Here is a 25,680-nt window from a genome sequence, read left to right as displayed (position 1 = left end):
ATGTGGAATTTGCAGGTAACTCTGACATGGGAAGAGATGAGAATCTTGACTCCCTGTTTCAGAAGGTTGATTTATTATTTTATGATATATATTATATTAAAAGAAAATTATATATTAAAACAATGCTAAAGAATAGAAGATTTCATCAGAAGGCTTGAAAGGAATAGGAAGGAATGATAATAAAATCCTGTGCCTGACCAGAGAGTCTGAGCCAGCTGGACTGTGATTGGCCATTAATCAGAAACAACTACTTGAGACTAATCAAAGATGCACCTGTTGCATTCCACAGCAGCAGATAATTGTTGCTTACATTTCGTTTTTGAGGCTTCTCAGATTCTTAGGAGAAAAATCTTAGCAAAAAGATTTTTCATAAAATACATCCATAACAGTGACCCATGTGTTTTTGAGAAGGACTAAACCTTGCCTAGGGTCCTTCCCCATCTGCTGCCACCTGTGCAGAGCAAAATAAACTTTGCTGAAATCACCACTGATTTTTGCCATTGAGTGTCTGTGGGGTTTGATGGCAGGGTGAAATGAGTGCCCTGAGCTTCTCAGAAATGTGTTGGCTGTAAGTGATGGTTGGCACCAAACACCAAAGAAGGAAAAAACTCTGCCTGGTTTTGACGAGTGGCTCTTGCTCTGATCCCCTGCCTTTGACACCAGCTGCATCAGGGCTGATGGATACAGGGCTCAGGGAAGCCATTACCCAGGACAATTGCTATATTCTTCAGCAGAAAAGGTGATAAAAGATTTATTAAAGCTCTGTATTGTTTTACCTGTTTCGAGCTGCCCGACATAAGCTGCTGGAAGGCATCTTCCCTTCTGATTATCCAAGGAGTAGATTTTCACTGCTGATGGGGATATATTATTTGATATTTATTGCCTAATTTATTTCTGGACCATTATGTGGAATGTGCAATTGCAGTGCCTTGTTTTAAGAGGTTTTTTTTTGATTTATGGAACACAAGAAGGCAGTTGTTGTTCTGGGAATATGAATGCACAGAAGGAACCTTTTGGGCTGGGGAAGGAACTGCTGCTAATTAAAATGCTGCTTTATCGTCACATTGTCTCTTGCTTTGTGCAGTTTCAAATTGCCTCTGATGCCTGGTGTTAAACACTGCTGGAACACATCAGCTGATGAGCACAGTTTGCTTTTCCTTGTTCTGCTCTTCCCTCCCCCTGGTCGTTTTTTGGGGGTGCATTCAGCTTTGTGACTCTTGAAGGTGATTTGCCACTCCCTCTTTGCTCAAGGCAATCTGGTTTTTTAGGGGGCTTGGGAAAGAAATGTGTCATGAACTTCCAAGAGATCCAAATGTGTGCTTTATTGCCTGCATCGTGCTTGTTTTCACGTTGTTGTCATCCTCAACCAACCACAGAAAATGTGGGAAGCACAGACTCTCTATACAAAAAACCCCATTTTTTTCTTTTTTATCAGCTTGGTGGAGGTATCAGCTGTCCAGCTCTGCACCACCCTAAATCCCTCTGGAAGCCTGTCAAAACATTCCCATTGTCTCCAGCACCTTTCATTCCCACATTATCCTCAGATCTGTGTTCAACAGTGGCAAAGCAAATAAACAGGGAAAAGTCTGCTGGTGACCAGAGCTCCCTTTCCGTTTTGAGTCACAGCAAAAGGAGTCTCTAATCCACCTCCCCACTGGCCAAACACAGACTTCACACACAAAAAATCCTTCCTGGAGCTATTCACTCCTGAGATCAATGGTGTTTTTTTGGTTACAAGACGCTTACACCGTGTAGGAGGCGTTTCTGGTGGGACACAGTAACACAGAGTTTAATTGCAGATGGGTTTTGGTGGAGTGGGGTTGGGTGTTTCCTTTCTGGATGCCACTGGGACAGAGTTATTCCTCTCCTCCAAACCAAAGAGGCCACTGGGACAGCAATTAGCAGCAGTTTTTGGGATTGCTGGAGTGTAATTACTGAGGAGAAAGGCGGGGACTTGGTGCCAACCTCTGCGTAAAGGGCTTTGAATCTTTGGGGCTTTTTAGTGTTAGAAAACCACTGGTGCTTTCAAAGAGGCTGAAAAATCAGATCCCTCAGTCCTGCCTTGCCCAGCTGTTATTCTGAGAGAGGTTTCCATATTTCCATCATTCCTTTTGGCTCCTGCAAGGAGGAGCTGCCATGGGAGCAGTGGAGCCCCTTCCATTCCAGCTCTGCCTGGGGGCTTCCCAAGTCTGAGTTTGCTCCTGGTTTTGCTTCTTCCTTGGCTTTTAAGCTTGGGGAGGTGCTTTTTGCTGTCAGCAGGGTGAAGTGGGATCGTGAACCATGTGGGCTTCTCCAGCCAAAATCCCAGTGGGGCTGGAAACTCCAGGTTGGCTCTGTGGGGTGTTGGGGCATGGGGAACTCAGGCTATGCCAGGTGGGTGCATCCCATTCCCTGGGATCTGCAGGGTCCCCCAGCTCCCCAGGGGAGCCCAAAGGCCACTTCCAATTGCTCATGGCCAGTTGGAATTGCTGACAGGCAGCTCTTTTCCCCGCCATGTCCAGTTTTAAAGCAATCCTGCTGTGGTGTGGGTGATAAAGCAATCATCCTGTGTTTCATGGCATGGGTTTGCAGAAGTGACCTGAGATGCTGGTGCCTGTATTTCCACCCATGCCCCTTCGATATTAATTATTTCTGAATATTTGATCCCTTTAAAGTGGTTCAGAGCTCTCCATAAATCACCAGTGGCATCTGCAGAAGTGTTTTTTCCATGGCTGCAGCATGCAGGAGTAAAAGCCCAGTTAATATTGCCTCATTCCTAACTAGGGCCTGATTCTGCAGGCTTGCTGTTAGCACAGCCTGGCTCTTGAAAAAGAAATAAAATAAAAAGCTGGTGCTCATGTAGTGTGTGTTGTTCCACATTTAGTAGCAGTGATGGTATAAAATCAAACTCTTATTGGACTTGCTAATTTATTGGCAGCAACAGTAATGACATAAAATGTACATAAATATGGATTAAACTCTTTATTACTCTATTAGTCAGCGTGATGGTAGCCAGGTTCATTAAAAGGAGTTACTCATTTTAAATAACTTGCAGTAATGTACAATTTTTTTAAAAAGAAATATAGTTCAAATATTCATAAACCTGTGGAGCGTGCCATTTATTAGCCTCCCGCTCCTCTCTGCCCTCCTGACGTGGATTTAATCGCCCTGAATTCCTTTTGAAGTTCTTGCTGTCTTTGAAAAAGGCTTTTTTTGGCAAGAGGAGGGTCCTCCCTGCCCTGCCCCACAGATAGGAAACACTGCTGTTCTGAAAATGAAAAAGGGAAGCAATTCATGACCAGCTAAAGGAGGAGGAGATGAAATTAAAGTCGTGTTTTCCACTCTGCTTCTGCTCCAGAGGCTGGGGAGGGAGATCTGCACCCACCTCACATCTGGAGCAGGGTTTGGATCAATTCTTCCTCTCAGCTGAACCCAGGGAGATTTTGGCTGGTGTGTGGCAGGGCCAGAGCTCAAAGGAGATTTATTTTGGGTGGCTGAAGTGCCAGGGAGAGGATGTGGCTGCTGGGGAGGTGCCCCGAGCCCGGCACGCTCCAGTGGCTGCCTTGGGGTGGGAGTGAAATCAGAGCTAAAGCAAGAGGTGTCCTTTATAAATGTGGGGTAATTGTTCCAAAGTTGCTCCACATATCCAGGGTGGTTTTTAGTGTTCCCTTCCTCCTGCTGCTGGGGGTGTGGGTGAAGCCCTGGGGGGATCCAGGCTGTCCTCGCTTTGTCCCCAGCCCATCCCAGTGAGGGATTCCCCCTTTGGCATCCACTGGATGGGTTGGGACAGCTCTGGAGGGGCTCATCTGCCACAATCCCTTTCTGTCACACCCCAAAGGCTGCCAGAAGGTCAGAAAACTCCGATTTCTGTTTGCTTTCAGACAGGAGGGTGGGGAGTGCTGTCAGAATTATTTAAGGGATTCATAACCGAGAGTTGGTGCTTGGTGTTTCTGTTTCTCTGCTGAGAATTCCCCTCCCTGCAGCATCCCCAGCCCCATCCAGCAGCCTCTAGCCCTGCAGCAGCACTTTTAAGGGTGGGTGCCTTTTTAACACAGTTTGGGCAGAGAAAAGGGCGGGATTTATATGGATTAATATAGAGAAAGGCAGAAACTGCAGAAATTCCAGATATACAGCTGCTGTCAACCCACGGCCAGCTGTGACCTGCTGCTCCTCTTCTCTCATTTTGACTTTCAGGGGATTTTTTTCTGACCTCCTGCAGCCAAGAGCACATTAAAAGCAGCATGTTTTCCCCCTGCACCACGGAGTGCATGAAGCAATAGTGTCTGGGAGCAGAGCTGGGCTTGCCAGCCAAGCTGGGTGTCCCATCCCAGCCCTGCCCTTTATTTTTACCAATCCCCAGAGGTTCCAGGCAGCCTGGATGGAGCTGCCCGTGCTGTGGTGGCCGTGCCAGCTGCTCAGATGGCTCTGTGGCATTGGCTGTGTGCCCAGGGGGGATCCTGTGGCAGCTGGGAGCATCTCAGATTGCTGTGTCACCAGGGTGGGCGTGGAGGGAAGTGAGGAGAATTCCCTAAAAGAAGGGTGTGAATATTTTATTATTTATATTTAAATTTATCATTTATATTTAATTTATTATTTATATTTAAATTTATTATATATATATATATATATATATAAATAATATTTATTACAGTATTTAAATTTATATTATTTATATATATAAATATAAAAATAAATATTTATTATAGTATTTAAATTTATATTATTTTTATATATAAATATAAAAATAAATAATATTTATTATAGTATTTAAATTTATATTATTTATATATAAATATAAAAAGTAATATTTATTAAAATATTTAAATTTATAGATAAATGTAAATATAATAAATAATATTTACTTTTATATTTATATATAAATATTTTGTGTATAGTTATATTATATATTTTTATATTATATATTTTTATATTATTTATATTAATGAAATATATTATTATTAATATTTATATATGAGATTTTTGTGTCATTGCATGGAAGAAACACACTTAATTTCCTGGAAGGACCTCACTTAACTCCTTCCTGCCCAGGGGTTGGTGATTTTATCCCCACTGTAGGAGCCACACGTTCACCCTGTGCCCACACCAGAGCCTTTGGGGCTGCAGTTCCTGCCTGAGGGAGAATTCCCAGCTCTGGCAATGTGAAAAACGCCAATCACTTGTTTTTAAAATTTTAAAAGTTTAGTAGTAATAAAATGGTTAAAAAAATAGTAATACAATTAGAGTAATAATAATTTGGACAGTTTGAATTAGGACAATATGAGACAATAGAAACAAAGAGTTATGGACAGTCCGGGTACCTTTTCTGGGCAGCACGAGCCCGAAAAAGGCCCCACGTTAACAGAGGATTAACCCTTAAAAACAACAGCCTGTTGCATATTCATACACCTCATCCATGATGCATAAATTCCATTCAAACACAGGATTCTGTCTGGTCATCATCAACTTCTTCCTCTGAATCCTAACAGCACCTTTGAGGTGGGAAGAAGTTCATTTCTCCTGATAATGGGGCAATAAATTCTCTTTCTCTGAAAGATTCAGATACCAGACTTTTTTTTTCTTTTTTTTTTTTTTTTTTGATGATCCAACAATTTCTGGCTATTGTGTGGTTTCATTTGAGCCTCCTTTGGTGATGTCATGGGATTTTTGAGGTTTGGTGCAGTGAGCATCAGTGTGGGTGCGAGATGCCAACGGGCAAAGCCAGGCTTTGTGTGCCTGGCTGCTGAATTTCTCTCTCATCACTTGAGCTTAGCTGTTCAGCATCATGTGCTCTGGGAAAGGAAGGAAATCCATCCTGGCTGAAATCACTGCAGGGACTCTTGGAATAAAAGGAATTTTTAATTCTGTAACAAGCTCCTCTGTTTCTTCATTAAAACCCTCAGCATCTGATGATGAGGCCGTGCCAAGGCCAAATAATAGAAATAATAATGAACATTTCTAGAAACAGATTAACACGTGGGTGTAAATGGGGTTTAGGAAAAGTGAAAGTACCAGGCTGAAAGTTCTGGCATTCCATAATCCCCAGTGCTCAGAGCACAGCATTTTACCTATGAAAACACACACAAAAAAACCCCCAAAACAAACAAACAAACCACCAAAACAAACAAACAAAAAACCACCCCAAAAAACCAAACCAAAACAAAAAAAAAAAACCAAAACAAAAAAAGCAAAAAAAAAACAAAACAAAAAAAGCAAAAAAAAAAACAAAAAAAAAAGAGGGGGAAGAAGCTTCTGTAGGAAACTGAATTTTCTTGGGGCAGAGATGAGTTGGTGCAGGTTAATACATGGAAATACCACACCTGAACACCTTGGGGCTGTGGTGGATGTTACCCCACACAGGTTCCCCTCTTCAGCCTCTCTTGGGTTTTTTTGTGCATCTGATTTAAAATGTGCTCATCTCTGCAGAGAAAGGGTGCAGGAGTGGAGCTTTGTGGAGTTTTCTCAAGGAAATAAAAAAAGGGGAAAAAAAAAGGAGGAAAATTGTTCCCCTTCTAGAGAATTTACACAGAAATTCCAGAGTGCACTGAGAATAAAAGTGGGAGGATTTTTTTGCAGGCTTTGGGGGTGATTTTCTGTGGCAAATTCTGCTCAAAGACAAGAAACTGGAGGACAGAAATAAAAGCTTGGAGAGGCAGGGTGTGAGACAGATCCTGCCTGTACCTGAGCCTGATGGAGTGCAGCAGAGAGAAACTCACTCTTCCAAGCCAGTGGGCTGCAAAGATGATTGGGAAGGGAAAAAAAAAATGGAATTTATTTCTTTCATGCGGAAATAGTGCTGCAGTCCCTGCACAGAGAGATTTATCAAAGGGACCTCTGTGCTCCAGCAGCAGGGCTGAGCTCACAGCTCGCTGCAGATGTGAGCTGAACTGACTGAGTGCCACTTTGAGCAGCTCTGAGTAACCATTGTGCAGTGTCCTGAACCCCCCACGCCAGCCCTGCTCCCAGGCTGGCCTCTCACAGGCACAGAAAATGAGTTTTTATTTGAAAAAATGAAATTTCTGGGCCCTGGGAATGCCCCAGTGAAGGTGGTTGTGTGGGCTCTGTGTTGGGAGCTCCAGTGTGGGGTGCTGGAGTTCCCTGCAGAAGATGCTCCAGGGCCAGGGAGGTGTTGGAGATGCATCCACCAACACCTGGGTTTGCCTGGTTTTGTTTCCTTTTTCAGCTGGGGTGCTCCATCCTGTTAAAACAGAGATATTTAATTATTATATAATATATAATTATATAATATATATTTTATATATATATATATATATATATATATATATATATATATATATATATAACAGAATATATAATATATATTCTGTTATAATAGAGATATTTCAGCAGGTTATAATAGAGATATTTAATTATAACAGATTATAATAGAGAAAATTCAGCAGCTCTGAGTAACCATTGTGCAGTGTCCTGAACCCCCACGCCAGCCCTGCTCCCAGGCTGGCCTCTCACAAGCACAGAAAATGAGTTTTTATTTGAAAAAAATGAATTTTCTGGGCCCTGGAAATGCCCCAGTGAAGCTGTGTGGGCTCTGTGTTGGGAGCTCCAGTGTGGGATCCTGGAATTCCCTGCAGAGGATGCTCCAGGGCCAGGGAGGTGTTGGAGATGCATCCACCAACATCTGGGTCTGTCTGGTTTTGTTTCCTTTTTCAGCTGGGATGTTCCATCCTGTTATAACAGAGAAGATTTTCTGTGTATTCAGATGATGCAACAGTTTGGGGTGTTCTGATTTTTGTAGGTGTAGATGACAGCTGTTCTCTGAGAATCTGATTTTTGGGGACTGAGTGCTCAGTGGGATTAGGCTTCAATGTCTGTTTGTACATTAAAATAATAGATTTATTCATGAAAGAATAGAGATTTATTCATAAAAGAACAGAGATTTATTACTCACTGGGAGTGCCTGAAGCAGGCCTTGAGTTGAATTTGCTGGCCTGAAAACAGGAAAACCCCACTGACTTTGATGAGGGGCTGGAGGAGCCGGGTCTGGCTCGCCAGCCTCGTGTTTGATCTGGAAATTAGGAATTTAAAAACACTCCTGCACAGGAGAATGGAGAGCTGGGAAGGGGAGAAGGTTTTGGTTGAAGTCCAACCTGCAGGGATCCTATGAAGGGCTCTTGCCTTGGGGCCTCACTTGACTCTGGGTGTTTGCTCAGCCTTTTCCTCCTCCAGCCAAGTCCCCATGGGAGCTCTGCCCTCCCCCTCACCCTCTTTTTCTTTTTTTTCTTTTTTTTTTTTCCCCCATAATATTGTTCTAATTACTGGAGTGTGAAGAATTGACTCCTAAAATGCCTCTTGGCAAATTCCATTTGTGCATTGGTGAAATGTCCAGCCCGTCCTGGGACCAAACTTCCCCATCCCAGCCCCAAACTGGGGCTTGTTCCTCTGGCTGGGGATCCTAAAACCCAGCTGGAGATGGAAAAGGGCAAAGAAAAGGAGGGGTTTGGGTTGAGAAAAGGGTTAACACTTGTTTGCTGCCATCCTGCTGGGCTGTGTTTCCACAGGGCTGTTTCTCCTGGGGAGCTGCCAGATGTCATATTTGGATTTTTTTGGGGGGGCTAAACAGGGACAGGCTGGGACAGCTGTGGGTGCAGAGCTCTGAGGAGGAGCTCAGGGAAGGGATTGGCAGGAAAGTTGTGGGGCTGAGAGTTCTGGGGATGTCCAGCCCTGAGCCCTGCAGGGAGCAGGGGTTTTTGTGGTGGTTTTTTGTGTCCTTTCCCTTCTCACCATGGCTGTCCCTTAAGGAAGGGGTTCCTGGCTCTTCTTCTCCCTGGCTGGAGCATGGACTTGCAGAGAATTCTGTGTTTTTGGGTACTTTCAAAGTGAATTATTTTAAAACCAGCACTACTGTAAGGCTGTTTCTGAAGGTTTTGGTTTTTTGGGTTTTTTGGTTTTTTTTTTTTTTTTCCAAGTGAGAAAGGAGCACTTGTGCAATGCTTCAGGCTTTTTCTGCATTTCCAAGGGCATAAAAACCTGAAAAACGACGCTGAAAACTCAGTTAATGAGTAACTGCAAGTTTTGCAGGACTGAAGCTTCAAGAAAAATGCCAGGGAGGAGGTTTTGTTCAGAATGCTGCAGACTGGGCAGCTTTGGACCAGCTCCTGACTCCAGAGCACTTGTGGTGGATCCAGTGAGCAGAATTATGCTGGAAAATTCCAAATTGCTCCTGCAATCTGGGCTCCCCTCAGCCCTGGGAGCTGCAGCAGGGCTGGGATGGGGAGGGGAAGGGGACAAAGAGGGGAAGGGGACAAAGAGGGGAAGGGGACAAAGAGGGGAAGGGGATAAAGAGGGGAAGGGGACAAAGGGAAGCACAGTGGAATCCCCTCCTTTAGGGTGAACCCCCACAGGAATCCTCCTGGATTGGGGCTGCACAGGCTTTGGGTGGATCCCAGCTGATTTTTCTGGACCAGCAGCTCTGACAGGAGCCCAAACTCATCCCCAGGACTCTGCTGTGCAGGGGACAGCTGTGTGCCACCATCCACGTCCTCTGTGCCCCTCAGTGGGGGCCTGGCAGTTTCCCCCAGCCTCAGTTTCCCTCTGGGGATGTGCTGGGGGCTCCTCTCCCACCTGCCCAGCTGCTCTGGGGACATCAGGGGGTGCCAGTGTCCCCTGCAGGAGCTCCTGGCACACCTCCTGCCTCCTCCTTTTAGCGGTGGGCTGGGGGAATGCTCGGACTGGGTGATCTTGGGGGTCCTTTCCCAGCTCAGGGCTTGCATGGATGTGTGGTTTTAATGCTCCTCTCCTCTCTCAATGGCTCACAGAAGGGCACTTACCCTTCAGAGGAGCAGCAGAGCCTGAGCCTTGCCCAGCTCATCCCTTCTCACCTTGCTGAGGGGGGGAGTTGAAAAAGAGAGGGGAGGTTGAGAGCCCTGGGCAGGGCTGCTCAGCTTTGGGATTTGTGTTTTCACAGTGCCAGGGACCTTCAAAATGCAGGAAAAGGGCAGTGCTGGCAAACCTGGCAGCAGCTGAAATGGGATGCAGCCCAGGTGATGCTGGAGAAAGCTTTTTGGAGGCAGAGCTCTGTGCTGGGAGCTGTTCACTCTGTGAAGTCTCAGCATGAGCTGCAGCAGACACTTCTAACAGGTCTAAAAAGGTGTAAAATGGCCCCAAATCCGTTTGGCTTCAGGCACTTCACTCTCCCCAGATGCTTTTCCAGCTCTGCCCTGCCACAGAAAGGTTTGTAAAGAGGGAAGAATCAATGAAAATGACGTTCCTGGTGGTGGGAGCTGTCTGGAGAACAAGCAGATCTTCAGATTCTTGTGTCTCTTTTGTGGTTTTCCTCCCTTCTATTTCTAGGTCCATTAAATTCATTTTTTACCCTGTTCTCCTGCGAAACATAAATGAGTAAATGAGGTAACAAGGGCACACTTAAGGAAAAATGAAGCATGACCACAAATAGCAGTGACCCACCTGAAAGGAAGGTCAGGTAAGAGACATTACCCAGTTGTGCTCATTAAGGATGCCAGGCTGGAACTCAGAATCCTGCTTAGGATTTAGGAAATCAGTTGGAGGACCCATGGAGGGAGATAAGAGCTGCAAGAAAAGGAAAGGGAAACATTTCCCTTCCCATTGTTTGCAGAGGGTGAAGTGAAAGAGGGTTTTTGATAGTGATGATTTTCTGTGGTGTGTGATTATATTGGAATTTTGGGGGAAAAAAAACCCCAAAAAACATTTGAGGGGGAAAGGAAGGCTCTGGCCCTTGGGGTGCTTCTGTCTGGGGGAAGGCAGGGCTGTTTGATTTCCTGCCCCTTGGTGTGTGAAAAGTGCATAAAGCTGCAGTTTGGAGCCTGAAATTTGGATGTGGAAACTGTCACCCATCTCGGGTGGTTTGTGCTTGAGGAATACCGAAGGGAAATGCACGGAGTTGTTCAGAAAACAGAAATAAGCTGGAGACAAGAGACAAACTCCCTGCTCTGTGGGAAAAGGCAGCACAGAGAAATTCCTCTTTATGGCAGCAACCAAGAGAATGGGGATTTATCTTGGAGATTAACTGGGCTGCTCCTCTCAGTTTGGCTTTTCCTGCCACAGAATTCAGTCCTGTGAGCCCCACAGATCTGCACAAGGTGAAGAGATAAAGCTGTTTCAATCCCCTTTTGGATTTGGGAGGGACAGTGGTAATTCCCCAGGTGATGAGGTTTATTTTTCTCCATTAGTACCTGGTTTTGAAGAGTTTATTTTCTTCCCCTTGCTCAAGGCTGGGCTTTCAGAAAAGCCTCTTCTGGAGGAGACTTTAGTGTGTGCACACACCACGTGAAGTCAACAAGGGCTCAACTTCAAAGTGAAGCATGTGGATAAATATTATCCTGACTTGAGGCTACTATTTATTCTTTTTCTTCCAAAACAAAACACATTCACACATGCCTTCTCAAGACTTGGGATGAATTCTTTTTATTTCTTTTTTAACCACTGTCTGTTCACTCTGCTTTGCTCAGATGATCCCACCTCATGTGCCTCTCTCAGGTGAGTGGGGTTTACAAAAATTTCAGCAATTTTTGAATATTGAGGGGAAGATAGTGTAGCCAGGGCCAAAATCTTCCACTTTTAGGCTCAAAATCCTCTGCTGCTGTTTGTGTGGTTTCCATGGGTCACCAAGGTGGGATGAGCCCAGGGTGGGAGAGCCCAGGGGAGATGGAAGCCTGAAATTTGGAGGACTGGGAGATATTTGGTTCAGGGTTCAACTGAACATGAGTAGGATTTACTCTCTAGAAGTGCCTGCAACAGGCAAATCCCTGCCTTCCAGGTGTCAAAAGAAGCCACTTTCACTGAAAATCATCCTGGTTAATTCTACCTCAAAAGCCTCAGGAGGAATTCTTGATATTCCAGACAATCCCTGGCTGTGGGATCACCGTCCCAGCTGTGTCTGCTCCGACCCCCCGTGCAGGGCAGAGCCTTCATGCATAGGAAATAATCAAATAAAACAATTCCACCCCATGTTTTATGTATGAGGAGGCACGGGGCTGTCAATAATCTTCCATGTTTTTTAATGCCAGCTCTCTGGGTGCTGCTGCTCGTGGCTGATGACACCAATTAATTTGATTGTTTGGAAATAATCTCGAGCGCCGTGCGATTTGCACGGCCCCAGCCCTTCTGCTTTCTAATGATTTCTCTATTAATTTCACTGCTGCCAAGAAAGCTGGGGATGCCTTTCAAGTGGAAAGGGAAAACATGACCTAATACCATGGATAAAATATTAGTGAGGGTGAATTAAATCCCTGTTAGCAGTGGTGGGACCCCAGCCCCTAAAGACACAGGAGCTGCTGGAGCATGGCAGAGAGAAAAGAGCTGCACATGCTGCTCACGTGTGGATGCACCAGTGTGGAGCAATAAGTTCTTGAACAGCTTTGAAATTAATGGAGAACCAGTGGTTTTGGTTTTTTTTTTTTTGTCCCCTCCTGCTCCAGCTGGCTTTTGCCTGGTTAAGAAAGAGCTGACATGGAGAAATTCAGTGTCTGGACCTCCCTGTGGGATGGGAACACAGGGGATGGGCTTGTCCCTCTGGAGCTGGGGTTGTGCTTTGCCTCAATTCCTGTTTTTTGGTTTGATTTGAGTGTGGTGAACTCCTTGGCGGTGCTGCCTTTGTCACCTCGTGTCCACCTGGAGGGATGAAGCTCCATGGAGGCTCTCCCCAGCCTGCAGGGCAGTGCCATCAATTTTCCTGATTTTCAGCATCACAAGCCTCAAGCTGTGCTCAAGCCTTGCCTTTTTTATCCACCCATCTGGCAGAAATCCCCCCAAAAGGGCTCATACACAAGATACACTCATCCTATCCCATCCAAATCTCCTCATCCCATCCCATCCCAGACCAAATCTCCCTGTCCCATCCAAATCTCCTCATCCCATCCCATCCAAACCTTCTCATCCCAGCCCATCCCAACCTCCTCATCCCATCTCATCCAAATCTCCTTATCCCATCCCATCCCATCCCATCCCATCCCATCCCATCCCATCCCATCCCATCCCATCCCATCCCCAAAACCCCTTCAGAGAGACAGGACCAGGATTCAATCAGTGCCATTTCCACCCCTGTGCTGCTTTCTTTGCCTTTCTCTCCCTGATGGACTCCAATCTTGTGATATTGTAAGAAGTGAGGAGTGATGGAGCTCTTGGCCTTTTTAAATATGTATGAACTTCTCAGGGAGATGCAGAGTGATGGAGACAGATGTGAACTGTGCCATTACCCAGGCCTGGGTGTCTCTGTTCCCCCTGTCCCAAGTCATTATTCACAGGCAAACCATAATTTTTCTGTTCCTTTGCTTATGGATGGATTATTATTAGTAGTAGTAGTATTAGTATTATTATAATTATTATCATTATTTTATTTTTTTATTATTATTATTACTATATTTTATTTTATTTTATTTTATTTATTATTTTATTTTATTTTATTTTTCAGGAGCTTACAGAGAGCTGCTGGTCTCTGTTCCCCCTGTCCCAAGTCATTATTCACAGGCAAACCATAATGTTTCTGTTCCTTTGCTTATGGATTATTATTTTTATTATTATTATTATTATTAGTAGTAGTAGTATCATTATCATTATTATTATTATCATCATTATTATTTTTAAATTATTATTACTTTATTTATTTATTTATTTATTTATTTAAATTTATTTATTTTATTTTATTTTTCAGGAGCTCACAGAGAGCTGCTGGTGCAGTTCCTACCTCTGTGTGTTTTCTGCTCCTTGGCAGGGTCAGGCTGGGTGGTGACTCAGGAAAATGAGCTTAAATCTTGTGATTTTGGTCATAAACCTTCAGATTTTTATTTGTCCTACATGGTTTCTGAGAGTTGGGTTTGGTTGTCCCATGTTCTCACTCAGATTTTGCCCCTCAGGTGAACGTGGTGGGATTTCTCTGGGGTGAATGACTTTGTGTGTTGTTGCATATTCTTAGTCATTTTCCCTGGGGTAAATGACTTAGTGTGTTATTTATATTATAAATATAACTTAGTTTATTATTTATATTGTAACTTATAACTTAGCATGTTATTTATATTATAAATACTGATATAACCCGTGGATAGCCGGGATCTGTTCCTCATGCTCTCACAGCACAGCAAAGCATCTTCCTCACTGTCACAGCAATGCAAGGGAATTTCTCATCTTATTTAATTCTCCAGACAAACTCTTCATTAAAAAAAAAAAAAAAAAAAAAAAAAAAAAAAACCTCCTAATTTTGGCTTAAATGCAGCTGATAGTTTTGTTTAAAAATCAAATTACTTGAGATTAATTTTTTTTTTTTAATTTTTACACAGTGTGCTTTGTCCTCATTTAAAATTATATTTAACCTGGTGAGATTTTTATTCTGAGAGCTGGGAACTGTCCACCTTGCTGGTGTCCCACCCTCCTTGCTGGCATCCCCCAAAATGAATAATTCGGCCCCGGGGCTGCCTGAGAAGGTCACACAAACGAGGGGACACCCACATTTTATCAGCCCTGAAGGTCACATGGAGGGGGTGACACCCATTTTCTGCAGTCCCAGCTGGAAAGGCCATTCCTGAGGAGAAGGGTTCAACCTTGGGATGAGTTTTCTGCGTGGAATTTCTTCTCCGTGCATGGAATTTCTTCTCCACGGAAGCGTTGGCAGGGTCAGGGTTTCTGCAGTTTGGGATGTGCAGCATGGATTTGTCACCAGAGCATTCATGGCTTGAATTGATTTTTGTTGTTTGTTGCTGGACAAGGGGAGCTGGTGAGAGCAGGAAACAGAGGAGAACAGGCAGGGATGGGCAGGATTTGCTCTCAGGGCAGGCTCGAGGCTGATGGGGTGAGATGTCCCTGTTTGCACAGGGATTGTGTCTCCTGCAGGAGCAGCCTTGGCTCTCAAATAATCGATTTTCTTGGGTTCTTCAGGCTCTGGACCATGGAAAATGTGGTGATCATTGGCTTTCAGCCTCCTCCCCAGGGCAGGGGATCAATACAGCTCAATATGGGCTCCAGCCTGTGGGTTGTGCTTTTTCCAGAAGGACCTGGGGAGAAAAGATGCCGTTTAAAGAAAATTACTGCATTGCCTATCAGCTGAAAACAAAAGTCTTTTGTCCTGTCAATCAGGGGGAGGCTTTATCTTGTCAATCACTGGGAAAATGCTTCCCTTGCACTTCTGCCAGGCTTTGCACAGAGTGGGTTTCTCCTTCAGTCACACAAGCCAGTGTTGGGCACAGTAGCTTTTAATAAAGAAGATATTAAAATTGCATTAAAAATTTAAAAATTACATTTAAAATATATCAAAATTACATTTTAAACATTTAAAAATTACATTTAAAATATATCAAAATTGCATTTTAAACATATAAAAATTAAATTTAAAATATATTAAAATTACATGTAAAATATGTTAAAAATTACATTTAAAGTATGTTAAAAATTACATTTAAAACATATTAAAAATTACATTTAAAATTTATCAAAATTACATTTAAAATATATAAAAAATTACATTTAAAATAAATCAAAATTACATTTTAAACATATAAAAATTACATTTAAAATACAAAAAATTGCATTTTAAACATATAAAAATTCAATTTAAAATATATAAAAATTAAATTTAAAATATGTTAAAAATTATATTTAAAACATATTAAAAATTACATTTAAAATATATTAAAATTACATTTAAAATTTATAAAAAATTACATTTAAAATATATTCAAAAATTACATGCTGCTGCCTCTCCTCCTGCCTCAGGAATGTTCCTTCTTTTAAAAAACCTGGCTCATTCCCAGAAATTCTCCAAATTCTTTACACATCAGTGTTTTATAAACCCCAGGGCACCCAGCCCTGGAGGGAGCTGAGGTGTGAGGAATCCCTGGGTGCTGTGGAGAGTCCCAGAGTTTTATAAACCCCAGAGTTTGGGAGAGTCCTGTTTTATAAAAACCTCAGAGTTTGGAGAGTCCTGTTCTATAAACCCCAGAGTTTGGGAGAGTCCTTTTTATAAACCCCAGAGTTTTGGACAGTCCTGTTTTAAAAACACCAGAGCTTTGGAGAGTCCTGTTTTAAAAACCCCAGAGTTTGGGAGAGTCCTGTTTAAGAACCCTGGGGTTCTTAAAGTTTTTAAGAGCTTGAGTTCTTTTAAGAACTTGGGGAGTCCTGTTTTATAAACCCCAGAACTTTCCATAGTCCTGTTTTATAAACCCCAGAGCACCCAGCCCTGGAGGGAGCTGAGGTGAGAGGAACCCCTGGGTGCTTTGAGGAACCCCTGGGTGCTCTGAGGAATCTCTGGGTGCTCTGAGGAGTCCCTGGGTGCTCTGAGGAACCCCTGGGTGCTCTGAGGAATCTCTGGGTGCTCTGAGTAGTCCCTGGATGCTCTGAGTAGTCCCTGGATGCTCTGAGGAATCTCTGGGTGCTCTGAGGAACCCCTGGGTGCTCTGAGGAGCCCCTGGGTGGTCTGAGGAATCTCTGGGTGCTCTGAGGAACCCCTGGGTGCTCTGGAGAATCTCTGGATGCTTTGAGGAATCTCTGGGTGCTTTGAGGACTCCCTGGGTGCTCTGAGGATTCCCTGGGTGCTCTGAGGAATCTCTGGGTGCTTTGAGGACTCCCTGGATGCTCTGAGGAACCCCTGGGTGCTTTGAGGAACCCCTGAGTGCTCTGAGGAATCCCTGGGTGAGTTGAGGAACCCCTGGGTGCTCTGAGGAACCCCTGGGTGCTCTGAGGATTCCCTGGGTGCTCTGAGGAATCTCTGGGTGCTCTGAGGAACCCCTGGGTGCTTTGAGGACTCCCTGGGTGCTTTGAGGAACCCCTGGGTGCTTTGAGGATTCCCTGGATGCTCTGAGGATTCCCTGGGTGCTCTGAGGAACCCCTGGGTGCTCTGAGGAACCCCTGGGTGCTCTGAGGAGTCCCTGGATGCTCTGAGGAACCCCTGGGTGCTCTGGAGAGCCCTGCCCTGGCACCCACCTCCTCCCAGCCAGCACCCCCCCTCCCTGCACACCAGACAGGGACAGATGGGACCTGGCACTGCCTTTCACTGCCCTGAATGCAGCAGATCTGTCTTAGCCAGGCTTTTCTTCGTGGCAGACAAATACCAGTCACCCTGGTGGTTTTTCACACCAGTCTTTTGTTTCTTTCCCTCCTGAGCTGCAACAAAAGCTTCAGAGCTCTGGGAGCAGTAATTAGTTTTGCTCTTATTTTCTATAAAACTTACCTCTGGAGCACTGTGTGTGCCAGCAGCCACATCCAGGAGAATGGCCCCAGGGCTGAATTTGCATTTCTGATGCAGAAATTCAAATTAGTTCCATACATCAAGCGATTCCAGTGGTCAGAGCATCACTCCTTATCAGGGGCTGTTGGGATCCTTGGCTGCAGCTGCCAGATTCTTTGGAAACTCGACAGAAACAGCCCCAAAGAATCCCCAGGTGGGATGTGTGTGCCTCTGGAAGTGCCTGTGTCCTCTGCCATGGACAGGGCTTTGATGCCCTGAGCATCAAAGTCTCACCTGGGCCCTGCTTTCATCCACGATTGCACCTTCTTGGGAGTTCATTTATTCAATTTTTATCTCAGTGTTTTCTGGTTGATCCTGAGCTGATTGCTGTCAGCCAGACTTTGTGTTTGGATTTGATCTTTGGAAATAGTAGAAGTGGATGATTTTACACCCCTTTATCTTCATCCTTGAGCATCCCAAACCTCTTTGTGAGTGGAAATCCCAGTGAGGGAGGCAGAGCCAGCACCAGGAGATGCCTTGAGGAGCACAGGTTTGGTAAACAAAGGGTTTTGTCTCTGCCCCTGGAGCTGAGGCTTCCAAAGAGGAGCAGATGGCACTGGAAGCATCTTCTTGGTGACAGCCAGGCCTTCTGCAGGGATGCTTGCACCCAGGAGGTCACACTTGGAGGATGTTCAGGTCTTTGGGCAAAGTTTGCAAGTTGTGTTTCTCAGCTGGCTGTGCTCTTGTTGATACAGAGCACCTCAAAACTTCTTACCCACTGCTCATCCACCTTATTCATGTTGAAAAATGAGATTTTTTTTGGTGACGTTTCCAGTGCTGCTGTGTGAAAAATTGAAAAACGAGATTTTTTTTTGGTGACATTTCCAGTGCTGCTGTGTGAGGAGGTGGCTGTGGTGCATTTAGTGCCCTGCTGTGGTGTTTCTCCAGCTGGATTTGGCTGTGAAATGACGTTTTCCACCCCCAAAGCCCAAACCTGCAGGGGGATGAGGCACCATTGATGAGGAGAATCTTCAAACTGCAGCAAGGCAGGGCAGAAAGAAGCAGAGGGAATTGATCTCCTGCAGGAAATTTGCACCCCAGGATGTTTTTGTGGGTGCTGGCTGCCTTAGGGGAGGCTCTTTGCTGTCCCTTTCCATGCCCAGCCCTCTCCTGATTTCCAGGAGCTTTCCCTGCCCCAAATCTCTGGGATATTCCTTACCCACATCCAAAATTGCTGCTCTTCATCAAATTTCATCAAAACTGCCCCTTCAGCAATGAGGAGCTCCTCATTTGCTGGGGAGGAGAGGACTGAGCACCTGCTGTGGCTTTGTTTGGAAGGGGAAGGTAAAACAGACCAAAAAAAAAAAGACAGAAAATCAGCTCCTTGTTCAAATTCCCCATCTCCTCTGCCTCATCACTTGGGTTTTGGTAATTGCTTTAATCTGCACTTGGGCTTTCCTGGCAGGGGGAGGATTTTTCAGTGGCTGTCATTTCTTTGTTGCTGGTTGTTTCCAAACTCATTACTCCTGGCATTTATTCACCCAGGCTGGGAGCAGCTTGCACCAGGGGCACAGAATGGAAATTGATTTACAGCGACGGTGTGTGATCTAGAAGATGTCAGGGTTTTTTGTGGGTTTTTTTTTCCCCCTCCTGAGTCTATAAATTAGTTTTGATTCCAATAAGGTTTTCTGCTATAGTTATAAATCAGATCCCAAGGAGCTGTGGGATATTAAAGGAGTGAAGCAGCAGCTCTGTATCCCAATATTGCTGATGCCCAGAGGTTTTGTGGGATAAACTTGGGAAAGGGGCTTTCATCTGGGGAGAAGAACCAGCTGCTGAAATACAGGTGTATCCATAATAAATCAATTTAAAAATCGTATGGGTTTAAATTTTTAGGGAGGTGGAATTGTTTGTGATTTAAGGGCCTGGAATTGTTTGTGATTTAAGGAAACAAGCCCCACGCTGAGTTTTTCTGGAGAATATTGATGCTCCAGCAGATCTCTAGGAGGGTTTTCCTCAGGCTGTGAAAGCTCTGATGGTTTGGCAGATTTGGGCTCATTTGGATTTGCAGCCTCAGCACTGCAGGGGGGGCTCACAGTGATGCAGGGAGCACTCCTGGGGTGCAGCTGAGGGGTGCAGGGAGCTGGGGAAATTGGGAAATGCACCCTGGAGCTGGGGAAATTGGGAAAGGCACCTTGGAACCATGGAAATTGGGAAATGCACCCTGGAGCTGTGGAAATTGGGAAATGCACCTTGGAGCTGTGGAAATTGGGAAATGCACCTTGGAGCTATGGAAATTGGGAAATGCACCTTGGAGCTGTGGAAATTGGGAAATGCACCTTGGAGCTGTGGAAATTGGGAAATGCGCCTTGGAACCGGGGAAATTGGGAAATGCACCTTGGAGCTGGGGAAATTGGGAAATGCACCTTGGAACCGTGGAAATTGGGAAATGCACCTTGGAGCTGGGGAAATTGGGAAATGCACCTTGGAGTTGGGGAAATTGGGAAATGCACCTTGGAGCTGTGGAAATTGGGAAATGCGCCTTGGAGCTGGGGAAATTGGGAAATGCACCTTGGAACCGTGGAAATTGGGAAATGCACCTTGGAACTGTGAAAATTGGGAAATGCACCTTGGAGCTGGGGAAATTGGGAAATGCACCTTGGAGCTGTGGGAAATTGGGAAATGCACCTTGGAGCTGGGGAAATTGGGAAATGCACCTTGGGGCTGGGGAAATTGGGAAATGCACCTTGGAGTTGGGGAAATGGGAAATGCACCTTGGAACCGTGGAAATTGGGAAATGCACCTTGGAGCTGGGGAAATTGGGAAATGCACCTTGGGGCTGGGGAAATTGGGAAATGCACCTTGGAGCTGGGGAAATTGGGAAATGCACCTTGGGGCTGGGGAAATTGGGAAATGCACCTTGGAGTTGGGGAAATTGGGAAATGCGCCTTGGAGCTGGGGAAATTGGGAAATGCGCCTTGGAGCTGGGGAAATTGGGAAATGCACCTTGGAACCGTGGAAATTGGGAAATGCACCTTGGAGCTGGGGAAATTGGGAAATGTGCCTTGGAACCGGGGAAATTGGGAAATGCACCTTGGAGCTGTGGAAATTGGGAAAGGCACCTTGGGGCTGGGGAAATTGGGAAATGCACCTTGGAGCTGGGGAAATTGGGAAATGCACCTTGGGGCTGGGGAAATTGGGAAATGCACCTTGGAACTGGGATTTGCCAGGATTGCTTTGACCTGCTGTGAAACTGGGGCAAACTCAGCAGGTGCTCCCTGGGTGTTGCTGTGGGACACAAAACAACCCCAATGTGGGGTTTGCTGCTCTTTCCAAGGTAAAAACAGGGGTTTTTGTTTTTCTGACTCTTAACATTTATAGATTTCCCAAATTCCCAGAGGATTGGAGGGTGAAAGTGCCACCTCTCCAATGACACTGAGCATGCCAACAATCCATTAAAGTTCTCTTCCTCCACACGAGAACGCAAAACAATAAATTATTTCCATAAAGTGTGTAGAAAAGTTCGTTACGAGGATGTAAACATCAGAAAACTCAGAAAACCTTAAAATAAAAATTCAAAGCAACACCTGGGCTCTGCCAGGTGCTGCTGGGCTGCTTCTCCTGATTGCAGGGGTGTTCCTGGGGGAATCCCAAGCTGCCCAAAGCTTTTCCTGGATGAGCTGCCAGTGCTGTGGCAGACAATGGCCTGGCTGCCAGTGAATCTCCTCTCTGCTCAAGAGTTCGCTGGAAAAAAACATCTCTGACTGTGGGAATCTGTAAATTCAGAGGGTTTTGGGAAAGCTGCAAAAGGCAGGCCTCAGAGACAGCACAAGTGTGATTAGAGCTGAGCAGCAGCCACGAGATAGCTCAGCAGAAAAATGATGTAAAATGTGGAGAAGCAAGGACAAGGCTGCTGGTGAATCTCCTCTCTGCTCAAGAGCTCACTGGAAAAAAACATCTCTGAGCTGCCACCAAACCTCACAGGAGGTGACACCATGATGTGGTGCCAGCCTCATTGGATTTTCCATTTGCACAGGGAGCAGAGAGCATCAGCCCCCAGAGCAGATCCCTGCTCCCTGCTCTGGCACCCAGACCAGCAGGGTATATATATAAACCAATACTTCCTATCTCTTTATTATTTACTTCTGCCTTCTTTTGAATAGAATTTTTATTTGGTTGTCTTGGAACAGTCGTTAATAGGTTAAATAGAATATAATGGAAATTGCTGTGGCCTTATGAATTCTCTTCTTGCCCTTTTAATTTATTTTTTTTACTATTTTTATCAGCTCTACAGCTTATGATACTACTTCTTACCTGTTTACCTGTTCCATCCCACCCTGCTGTATTTTACTACCTTTAATAACTCCTTTCAGCTTCCCAGTGCCAATGTTTTTGAGCATTTTGTGGATGTGTGGGGGTGTTTGCTTCGTTTTGGGTTCATTGAGCAAATGCTGGTGGGGTTTTTTTTTTTATCTCTCTTTTTTTTTTTATTTTTTTGTATTTTAATTAGGGAGATTGAAAGCTCAGAGCAAATTTGAAGCAGATGGAGCTGGTGACATCACTCTTTGTTTTACTCCTGTTAGTGCAGATTCGCTGCTCTGGGGTAAATCCTGGAGAGAGCCTTGGCCTCAGACACCCCCAGCCTTTTCCCACCCCTGTCTCCCTGCTTTGCCCTCTCTTTGTGCCCCCCTCACTCCCCCCGGGCCTGCCTCCATCAGATGCTGTTTCCAGACCAAAATCCCACCATTTTCCAGCTGTTCTTCCCCTGGGATGAGCCCCCAGCCAGGGCTTGGTGCAGGAGCAGAGCCTGAGCTCTGCCAGACCCTCCCCAAACCTCCCCCACCCTCCATGCACAGGGAATTTGGTGATTTCTGTTTCTTGCACGGGCGTTTGGTCGTGGATCTGTGAAAAATGCTTATTTCATGATTGGCTTTTCACACAAATATTAAAATGAGTATTATATGTGTTGTGTTAGAAAGGCAGCAGCTCTGCTGGGAGCCAGGCTGGGAATGTCCAGCAGAGCCTGACTCCTTCTGAGCCAGGTAAAATCTGCTTCTCCATCCTTCTGAGCCAGGTAAAATCTGCTTTTCCATCCTTCTGAGCCAGGTAAAATCTGCTTCTCCATCCTTCCCGTTGTTATCTTGTTCCTGTTTAGCTCAGGGGTCCCTTCCTGCAGTGCTGCTTCCATCCTGCCATCCTTTGGCTCAGAAGGAGCTCATTTATTTCCCTGAGTTCCATTTCTGTACAGTATAAACCATTGTGTCCTGAGTGTTTACGGAGCACAGAGGTGCTTCCTCTTCTCATTGCTCATTTTTAATCAATGCTTTTTGCTTACTCACCACCAGCAAAGCCACAGAGGAATCATTGCTTTTCCTTTTCTCCTTTATTAAACTCAAAACCCCTGCTGGAGGTACCAAAACCCAACCAGTTGCTTGGAAAAAAGCCATGATTTTCCTGATTGGGACCAGTTAAAATCAAATGGCAGCAGCAGAGGTGGGTGCTGGTTGCTGGTGCAGCCTGGGGATTGCAGCTCTGGGTTACTTTGCAGGCAAGCTCAGCCTGGCAGCAGCAGCAGAACTGGAGATTTTAAAATTAAAAAGAGCTTTTTCTGCATCCAGCCAGGTGCTCTGAAGTGTCCAGGTGCCTTTTGATGGTGGGGTTTGCCTCATGGATTGAAGGATTCGGTGAAAGATTTGCTCTCACCAAAAATCAATTCATTTTGAATCATTCGCTTGACCAAAAGTGAATTTAAGGCAGCAGAGTCAGGCTGCAGGGAGGTGCTGGCTGGTGCATCTGGTGGGAATTGGAAGTTTTTCCTCTTTTGGGGCAGGCTGATGCTTGTTGGAGGTGCCAGTTTGTGCTGCAGTTGTTGTTGCCCTTGTGCTCCCCATTTCCCCTCCCTCTGGGTGCTTTGGGGTCAGGGCTGCCGTGGAGAGGATGCCTTTGGAAAGGATGTTTGCTTCTGCTGTGTTTGCTTGCAGAGTTTCCTGTTGGAGCGTGGCTTCTCTTCCTCTGCTGCTTCCAGGGGCTCAGCTCGTTTCCTGCTCCCTGCCCTGGGTGTCCCCAGTGTCACCCGGGGGTCCCCAGTGCCACCAGCAGCACCTGGGCCTTCGGGATGGGTGTGAAAAATCAGCTCCAGCACTTAGGCTGGGTATTGGGGTTTAACCTGCTCGTGTTTGGGTTTAATTTGTGAACTCTTCAGTGTTGGGTTTTCTGGTGTGGAATAAGAACATTTCCCATCACTTCATTCCTTGTGAAAAAAAAAAAAAAAGAAAAAGAGGAGAAAATGTGTCTATGAATAGCTGCATGAGGAAGGCTGTGCACAATAAAGACATTATGACAAATATTACACTCATCCATATTGATTTTTGCTTTGTTTGCTGGCTGGTTCCTTTATTACCCTGGCAGAGCCATGAGCAATGTCATCCCAGCTCAGCTAATGAGAAAACATCAGATGCTGCTGTCAGGCTGCCTTGAAAAGCCACTTCCATGGCCATTTTAAAAAGGACAATTTGGAATGCCCAGCCTGGGCTCTGGGGCTGGTCCAGCACAGGGAGATGCTGGGCTGGGGCTGTGATCAGATGGATGATGTGACATGGAAAATGTGGCACATCCCTGGGGCAGGGCTGGGTTCCACTGCCCTCCAAAAATTGGGGCATTTTTAGGGTGGCTGAGCTCAGTTAAAGGGGATTAAACAATCCTTCCCCAAATTTTGCAGGTGCCCTTTATTCAATGACCTCTCCTGATTTCACCACTCCTGTCCCCCCCAGTAAGGAAATGTTTCCAGTGCCTCATTTATTTTAAACTGAGCCTGTTCCCATCAGCCAGGGCTGGAGTGAGCCCCAGGCTCTCTGATGGGATGAGATTGGGGCTGTCACAGAGAGTGACGTGCTGGGGTTTGAATACCATTCATTAATTAGGATTTTCCAGCCCCTTTTCCAGGCTGGAGCAGCACCTCCCTTCATTAGCAAAGAGATAAATGCTCCCTGCAGCCAGCTCAGTGTGGTCCCAGAAACCTTCCTGGCTCCTTGCTGGAGCTCAGCTGGGACTGGATTTTCAGTGCCATCATGTATTATTCATCCCAAATAATACATATTCCAGGCCTGTCAATGTGCAGGGCAAGGCAGAGTGATTTGAGGGATATCTCCAACCTATAAATCTTAATATTCAAAGCATTGACGGATTTTGTGGGGGTGTTTTTTGGGGGGCACACAAGGGATCCTCCTCCTTAGCAGAGAGCAAGGGATGCACCCAAAATCAAACGTTTACAAGCAGCGTTGCCCTCAGGTGTCCAGAAGTGGTTTGTTACAGAAATTCTGGTCTGGTCTAAATATATCTATTGGGAAAAAAGGGAGAGTTTGCAGTTTGAGAGCATCCTGTTGGACTTGAGGTCGTGATGCTTGCTTTAAATGATGGCTATGGCCAAAGCAGAACCTGTTACTAAATGTAGATTTCCTCATTTGTTAGTGGGATTATTTCTGCTTGGGGAAGAGGAAATAATTTTAGCATTTAATAAAAAAATTATATGTAAGTATGTATTAGGAAATGCAGGCAGTGGAACTTTTTAAAGGGGGTATGCACTGATTTATCTTAATCTTATTATAATAATTGATGTTAAAGTTAAAAAACCAGCAGTGAAAAGCCACGTTCCTTGCCATGGTGGAAATCTTTGTGTTTCTCATAATGTCATATTTACCCCAGGACTAAATTACAGCTTGTGCAGCCCTTTTCTTTAACTCAGTAAATAAGATTTAGCTCCTGTGTGCTATCCCCCTGTTTCTATGGAAACCAGGCTGCAGTGCCAGGCAGTGGATCCAGCACTGGCCGTGGCTCTGGAATCCACCCCAGGGCCAGGGGGGTCCCACTCACACCTGGAGGACCCCAAGGGAAGGGGGGGCTGTGATGCTCAACTCATTCCTGTGATGCCAAACTTGTCTGACCCCCTTAAAAGTGACAATAATTTGATTTTTGTGCCTGAAACGAGAATCTGGCTTTTTTGGAGGAGGAGAGGAGATGCTTGGAGCTGCTGTCTGCACACAGACCTGATGCTATGTTTATTAATGGTGTTATTTATTAATTAATTGGGACATGGAGGGGTGCAGAGCTTGGGGGGCTGGTCCAGGGGATGATCCCAGATGCTCCAGTGAGCCCTGGGTTGGATCCTGGATAAGATGAACAAGGAGGAGTGGAGCTTGGCTCAGGATTCCCCTTCAAGAGCAAAGCAAGCCAAAAAGCCTTTTTTAGTGAAAAAACGATTAAAGCATAATTAATTTCCCCAACTTGGATAATGAAACATCTTTCTCTGCAGACCTCAGGGCCCAAAGAGGAGCATTTTTAATGTTATTTTTAACAGTGCTATTTTTTATATGTCTCACTTCCCATTCTCTTCATGCTCAAAGCAGGAAGAGCCCAGGCAGTGGAGTTGGAGTTAAAACCTGCAGCCTGTTTTTGCCATGTTTGAGCTTAGGTGATGCAGTGGGGTTGGTGTTAAAACCTGCAGCCTGTTTTTGCCATGTTTGAGCTTAGATGATGCAGTGGGGTTGGAGTTAAAAACT

The 25,680-nt window shown here is 45.2% G+C and overlaps 1 protein-coding gene across 7 annotated transcripts in view; it reads left to right on the top strand.

The window, feature by feature from the left end:
• VAV2 (vav guanine nucleotide exchange factor 2) overlaps window positions 1–25,680 on the top strand; it is a 120,211-nt gene that overhangs the window by 31,795 nt on the left and 62,736 nt on the right. The gene's annotated exons all lie outside the window — the stretch shown is intronic.

This window comes from Agelaius tricolor, unplaced genomic scaffold (genome assembly GCF_023055355.1).
Source record: "Agelaius tricolor isolate 1412-34295 unplaced genomic scaffold, bAgeTri1.0.p SCAF_38, whole genome shotgun sequence".
NCBI classification, from domain to species: domain Eukaryota; kingdom Metazoa; phylum Chordata; class Aves; order Passeriformes; family Icteridae; genus Agelaius; species Agelaius tricolor.
This window is presented reverse-complemented; position numbering and strand designations above follow the sequence as displayed.